We start from the raw sequence: 7,411 nt of genomic DNA on the forward strand, positions 1-7,411 counted from the left end.
GCCATTTCATGCTGGAGTCCGCATATCGCCGCGTGCTTCAGGAAATCATTGATTTCCACGTTTTTGGCATGGGGGTAGGGCGACGGCGCCCACATTTCCGAAATGGTGCCTCCCAGGGACATGACCGTCCCACGATATTCTTCGGCATGCTCGGCGAAATACCGGCAAATCACGTGATTTGCCACATTGCGGGTGCGACGGGACTCCTCCTTCGTTCCCGGGCGGGCAGGCCCGATTTGTTTGAAAATTAGCCAGCCTTGCAGCTGGGCCTGGTCGGGCTGGTTGCCTTCGAATCTGATCCCATGTGGGCGGCGAAACACATTCTGCCCTAGGAACTGAGCCCAGGCGTCTACGTCGGAGAGCGGTGGGTCAGTCGGCCGTTCGGCCTTCTCCGACTTCTCGCGCAGCTGAGCACGCTTCTTTTTGTCAATGAAGACAGCTTGTTGGAACCAATCGGGATCCTTCCAACCGTCGGCAAAGGCCTTCTGGTTCTTTGTGGTGTGCATGCCCAGCCCTTTGATCAGGGTTACGTAATGCTTGGCGAGAAACACGTGGAACCACGCGTATTCGCGTTTCGCACTCTCGGTCAGCCGATCGTAGAATACGGTATCGGTCGGCGGCACAATGTGCCCTTTCATGATCTTACCGATTTCCTCGCGGGTGAGGTGACGGCGCGGATCTCTGACATGGGCCCATGGACGCGCAACATTGCGTTCGTTTGCTATCTCTATTCCTAAGTCCTCCCCTCCCCCCCGAGGGGGCAGGGCCTAAGGGAGCCGGCAGAGTGGCCATGTTCCCATCAGCGTCAGGAACCCACTGGATGCCGGGCGCGGGCTATCAAGCGTGAGAGCGCGCCCATATCGGGGTTTGAATTTGTGCTTACTTCGGTGTTCTGGAAGCCAAGGGCGGCTTCGAGCGCTTCAACGCGCTGGGTAAGTTGCTCCAATTGGCGCGACATATTGGGTAGGTTTACCGCGGGCATCGGGTAGGGCGAGCCACGGGCTGGGCCGATCACGTAGGGCTTTGCGAGAGGCATAGTCGTCGTAGTGTATGCGTGTATGTAGTATGAGCTGCAACGTCGTTCGTTACGCAGCCTGCGGTGCATGATAGCGCACATTTATACCTGAGGGTCCGACTGACCAGAATATTTTTCCATCGCGCCCAACAGGATGCATACTGTACGGGGTGACTATTGCGCCCTCGGGGGCGGGCAGGCCTTGGATCGGCGGCCGAGATTTCGGCAGGTCTTCCACGCGGCTCACACCTTCGATTTCGAAGTACCTGTCCATCAGGGACAGATCTTTGACATTTTCCCACGGCTCCCATGAGCTATCGCCCAGTGTCCACCGTACTAAGAATAATATGGTATTCCCATGCCATTCATGGGTTAGTATTTCCTCAACTTCGTATTCTAAGTCCTCGGCTTGCCCGAAGTCATAAAAGTTTGCAGGGTCCCTGCCCGGGAATAATTTATCATCATTCGGCATGTACGGCCGAAGCTTACTGATATGAAATCGTGGGTGCACGCGGCGCGCTTTGAGATCGGCGGGCAAGTCAATCAAATAGACACTGACGTCATTGTTGGCCTCAAGGATCTTGAACGGTCCAATGAAACGAGGCGCGAGCTTGCGTGCACGTTTGATGGGTAAATTAAGGTTAGCCGTACTCACGTAGACCAGATCACCGGGCCGATAGGCTTGGTGGTCGCGTCGTCGCTGGTTCGCGTGATGTGCTTGGCGAACGCGTGATGCTATGATGGCATCATGGGCCTGTTCCAGGCAGTGCTTCGCGTGCAAGGCAAATTCTCGTACTCCGGGCGAGGTGTTTTCCATTCCGAATTCATGCAGCATTCGCGGTATGTACCCGTACGTTAATTCAAACGCAGAAAATCCTGTCGTTTCAGAACGCGCTGCGTTCATTGCAAATTCCGTGAGTGGGAGCGCGTCGACCCAATCGGTCTGATCGGGCCGAATCAGGGTTCGCATAATCTGCGCCACCGATCGGTTTGCGCGCTCAGTGACGCCATCCGTTTGTGGGTGGAACGCGGTCGACATCAATAGCTTCGTCCCGAGTATCCGGTGAGTCTCCCGCCAGAACTTCGAATTAAATTTAGAATCACGGTCGGATACTATCGTATCCGGCAGCCCATGTAGTCTCACAATGTCGCGTACAAACATGTACGCTAATTCCGATGCTTTGGATTTTGTGGTACACGGTATGAGGTGTACCATACTCGTTAGTCGGCAAATAATTACCCAAAGGTAATCGAATCCGCGGGACCGGGGAAACGGTCCCAGGAAGTCCATCGCTATCGAGCTCCATGGGCGCCCAGGCACCGGGAGGCTGTGCAACAATCCTTTGGGTTTCCTGTTGCGGTCCTTCGTTGTTTGGCAAATGTGGCATGTCGCGCAGAATTTTTCAATATCGCGTGACATCTGAGGCCACCAATAGAACCTTCGTATGTAGTCTATTGTTTTCTGAAACCCGAAGTGGCCCAGGGTTCGGTGAGCGGCATCAATTACTAACTCTCTCAGGCTCCGAGCGCCGAGCCGGCCGTTTGGTACGCCAAGAACTTCTTTTCCGGCCCGATTGCGGCCCATGATCAGTCCGTCCCATATGGTGAACGCTTTGTGCTCAGTTGGATGTTCCAATACCTTTGCGAACAAGGTATCATTTGCGTAGTTTTCTCGTACTGCCTTTTCGAATTCATCGTGTTCAGTAGTGATTTGCGGCGGGAGGGGCCCATGTGCTACCGCTTCGTATACCACCGGATCATCTTCCGACATCACCGGCGGAGTAATTTCGGGAGCGTCCGACTCAGGCGCTAGCATCTCCGCTTCTAGATCACGGCTCTCGATGGCTTCTGGTAGCCTCATGGCGTTCAGGTGCGCAATTTCCTCATTCCGGAGTGCGGGTAGATCGTCCCCAGCGGGATCTAACCGCCGATCCGCATCGACAAAGTAGTATGGTGCGGGATTCTCGCTAGGGCGGTCGGCCTTGTGGCACCGGGATAATGCGTCTGCGACGACATTCGTCTCCCCCTGTATGTACGTTAGGGTGTAGTCAAATCGGCTAAGATATTCGGACCATCGCCGTTGGCGATACGACATATTTTTCTGACTCTTAAAGAATTCAAGAGTCTCGTGGTCAGTTACAATATTTATTTTTCTTCCGATTAGTTTATCCTCCCATTTGAGGAGGGCTTCGAGTATTGCGAGCGTTTCATGCTCGTACGTCGCGTAGCCTCGTTGCGCGTTGGTAAGCTTCTTCGACATGAAGCCTGCCGGGCGGCACGTCTCCCAATTTGGGCCTTGTCCGTAATAGGCACCGACGCCCGTGGTCGAGGCGTCACATATCACCCAGATCGGATCGGGGCTTTCGAAGTCAACGGGTTTCAGTATGGGCGCTCGGTGCGCCAATTCTTTGATCATGCGGAAGCATTTCTCATGTATCGGTCGCCAATGAAATGGCGCACCGTCGCTACAGATGTTCGATAGCGGTGTGGTGTATGTAGCTACATTCGGCATGAATTGTGCCAAGTATTGCACCAGGCCCAAGAATCGGGCTACTTCGCTATAGTTCCTCGGTGTCCGCCAGTCGCGGATCTGTTCTAATTTGTCCTTCTCCGCGTGAATCCCTTGGCGGTCGATCAGGTGGCCCAGACACTCCATTCGATCCGAATAGAGATCAACCTTCTTTTTAGAAAGGTATAGGTGCGCGTTGCGTAGTGTATCGAATACTATTTCGAGGTGCCTGTCGTGCTCCTCAATTGTATTTGAGAATATAAAAATATCGTCTAAGTATACATGCACGAATATACCTATGTGTTGTCTGAATAGGTGGGTCATTAGACGTTGAAAGGTAGATGGGGCATTGCAGTCGCCCTGCTGCATTACGTGGGACACCATCGTGCCCAAAATGGTCGAGAAGGCGGTCTTGTGTACGTCACCTTTCTCGATCCGGATCTGCTCGTACGCGTCGCTCATATCGAGCTTCGTTCGGTAACGTGCACGTGCAACATCATTTCGAATTCGGTCCTGGTCCGGCATCGGCGTCACATCGTGCACCGTGTTTTCATTACGTTCTCGTAAGTCAAATACTGTCCGGAGTTTCCCATCCTTTTTCGGGATGCAAAGCATAGGTAACGCGTTGTCGACTGGTTTCCAGTCCCACCAGCCTGCCTTAGTGTATTTTTCTATTTTATCTTGTAGTATTTTTTGGTATGCCTCCGGGCATCTTGGCCTATGGCCCCTGTATCTCTTACGGGGGTCGATGATATTAATTTTATGATTCACCTCCCGATATGGAGGCCTTTCCAGCGGGATATCACCCGTGATGTCCGCAATTCGTTCCCGCCATTGCTCCCGAAGGCGTGGGATGTCTTCTTCTCTCAGCGCTTCTTGGGCGCGTGATGAGGGCGGTCCGGGGAACGGTATCCGTTTACCCCACGGAGTTTTTAATTGGGCCTCTTCCGAGGCTTTGTGCTCTTCGTATGCGACTTCAAATTCCTTTGGGAATTTGATGTCCTTGATCTCTTCGTCTGCCATCGCACTTGCCATTGTAAGTACAGTAGGTACATTATGCTCAGCAATATCCGGCATTTGCGTGTCAAGCCCGTGTGAGCGGACCGCTGTCTTGGGTCGTGGGCGGAGGCTGTTAGATTTATTTTTAGTTTGCCTTCCGAAAGGACCGAGGCTTGGCTTCGACGGTCGCCTTCCGAAAGGGCCGAGGCTTGGCTTCGACGGTCTTAGCCCATTTGTCGCCTCCTCTGGTCCTCCCCCCTTCTAATTCGGCGGGAATTAGAGTACCGTCCCGTAGTTTGATTGTATGGCGCTCCAGAATCACTGTAATGCCATGTTTAGCGCAGAACGGCAATCCTACGACAGTGTCATAGTGGGCAATATTTGCCACATCAAAGTACCAATCGGTCTTAATATTACCAAATGCGGTCCGTGAGTATCCGCCATGTGTGATCTTAGATCGACTTCCCTTGCAGCCGAGTTTTAATGTAATTGGACTTTCGAGCTCGAAGACGTCGAGCTCGCATATTTGGGCAAATTCTGTACTTACAGCGTCGGTATTCGACCCTAAATCGAATAATGTCCATGCGCGGACGCCATTAATCGATACATACGCAGCAAGGAGCTCCGTCCATTCTTTCGGATACTTCGGACGGCTTAGATCGCTGTCCCGATGCAGCGCTGATCGTATAGCATCCCGCGCTTCGCGTGGCGGTTCTGGGCGCTTTCCTTTTCGGGAAGGCTGCGCGTATGCAAACGGTGCTGGATCGCGCCCATCATTATGGGCGCCGTCTTCGCTCACAAGGAGTTCGTTCATGAAGACGACTTCCCCTCCATCCGTAGAGTAGTCATCATCAACTGTATTTCCTTGATGTGCCTCGTATGCCTCTAGATAATATGTTTCATCATTGTCCGCATCCTCTGGGGTCGCGTTCTCATTGTCGGCACTCTCCGGCTGTGCCTCGTGTTCCGCTTCTGCGCGCCCATCATCGGCGTCAATCGCGTTCATCTGGGCGCTGTTCCCATAGTGATCCGCGGCCAGATGGCCCTTCTCACCACACGTCCGGCACGCTAGGTGAGCTATTTTTGGGTTGAACCGCGGCTTCGCCACATAGTTAGAGTTTTGGGCATTTGAGTTTGGCTCGCGCCCGTCCCTCCGTGTATCCTTAGCATAGTTGTTCCCTGTAGCTACAACTTTTACAGGAATTGCATTATTATTGTTTCTAGGATTTCTTGTAATCCTGTACGGTGCATCATCATTCCTGCGAGAGCGGAACACGTCCCTCTGGCCGGCGCGGTCTCGCCCAGGCCGATCGCGATCTCGGTTATCCGAGCGCCGCTCCGGGGACTTCGCCTTTGGGGCGTTCCCGTCCCGACTTCTTCGCAGCATCATTGCAGCCTCAATGGCGATGTTCGAGTTTTCGTATGCTATCGCGTAGCGTAGCATATCTCGTAGTTTAGTAATTCCTATTCGAACATTTTTATTTCTCATTAAGTGCGTAATGTACCCTTGAGGTAGCCTGGTCAGGAAATGTTCCGACATGTCGACCTCAGAAGGGGGCTGCAATAATCGAGACGATGCTTCAATTAATTCGTCGTAGAAACTCTGTACCCCCGCCTCAGGGTCAAAGGTGACTTCCTTATATTTCTTTATTGCCTTTTCAGGCGTAATATCTATTACAAATCGGTCAAACATCTCTAGTATTGCTGTAATAAAGTTTAATACTGGTACTCCCGGGTTAGTGCGGGATACCTTAAGGCGCCACCAATGGCGGGCCTTCTCACCCAATCGGGCAGGTGTGTGTAGCTTGCGCAAGTGATCCCGTCGAGGTCCCGACAGTCCGGTAAGTACAAAGTATTCGAGAAGCGATTCTAGCCAATCCATAAATTTGTCGGCATCATTTTGTCCATTCCAGGCGTCCGGGCTTGGAGGTTTCTGACTTTTAGTATTTGGGTCCGGTTCGACATAGTTTCCTACGTATATTTCAATCATGTATTTAATTCGATTGTGGTATACTGTACGCAAGCTTATTCCCGTGAATTCATTGCTGAACGGGATGTACGACCCTTCGCGCAATGCGCGCATGTCTTCATCATCAGATCTCGGCGTTATTCGCCGTCGGTTAGTCTCGCCCGATCCGTCGCTATCGCTATTATTCCCGTTTGGGCCAGATCCAGGGTCCCCGCTGCCTCCCGGGGCGCTTCCTCGTCCCAGCCCTCGTCCGTTCGAGCGTTGACTTCCTCCTCCTGTTCGGGAGTTTCCGTTACTATTTGTATGGTTGCTTGGACCTCCGCTAGGAGGTCCATGATTAATTATTAGTCCTCCGCTTGAGGGCGCGGGTTGTCTGCGTCCTGGCGTCATTCTTGCGTGGGAGCTGATGGCCGCGCCTGCAGCCGATCCATTGTTCTGGGTCCCTTGCCCGTGCTCTGGGCTCGCGTATAGATCATCATCATAGTTTGATGCACGCGCGCTGCCGAGTCCCGTAGTGGCTCGGCGTACCTCATTCTCGTCTTCTTCGGTATCGCCTTCGTTACCATCCGTCCTAGGCGTAACGAACTCTCGGCGGCCCGGTCTTCCTTCAGCAGGTGCGTCTCCGGTTTCCTGTTTGAGTTCAAGGCTGAACCATTCGGCTGGTCCGATATCCTGTAGTTGCCGTTTCTCCATCCGGCGTTGTAGTAGTAGTAATTGTCTATAGTTACTTCCTTTCTTTACTTTAGTTTGATCAATAATTAAATTGATGTCCTCCATTCGAAGTGGGCGTTTACCACCCTGATTCCATAGTCTTTCGGCTATTGATCTCATTCCTGCTAAGTCTTCAGTATCAGTTTGATACGATGATGATAGGTTTCCCACATCAGATTGATCGTTCCCACGCTTTCATTATGCTCAG

This window comes from Punctularia strigosozonata (genome assembly GCF_000264995.1).
Source record: "Punctularia strigosozonata HHB-11173 SS5 unplaced genomic scaffold PUNSTscaffold_12, whole genome shotgun sequence".
NCBI lineage: Eukaryota > Fungi > Basidiomycota > Agaricomycetes > Corticiales > Punctulariaceae > Punctularia > Punctularia strigosozonata.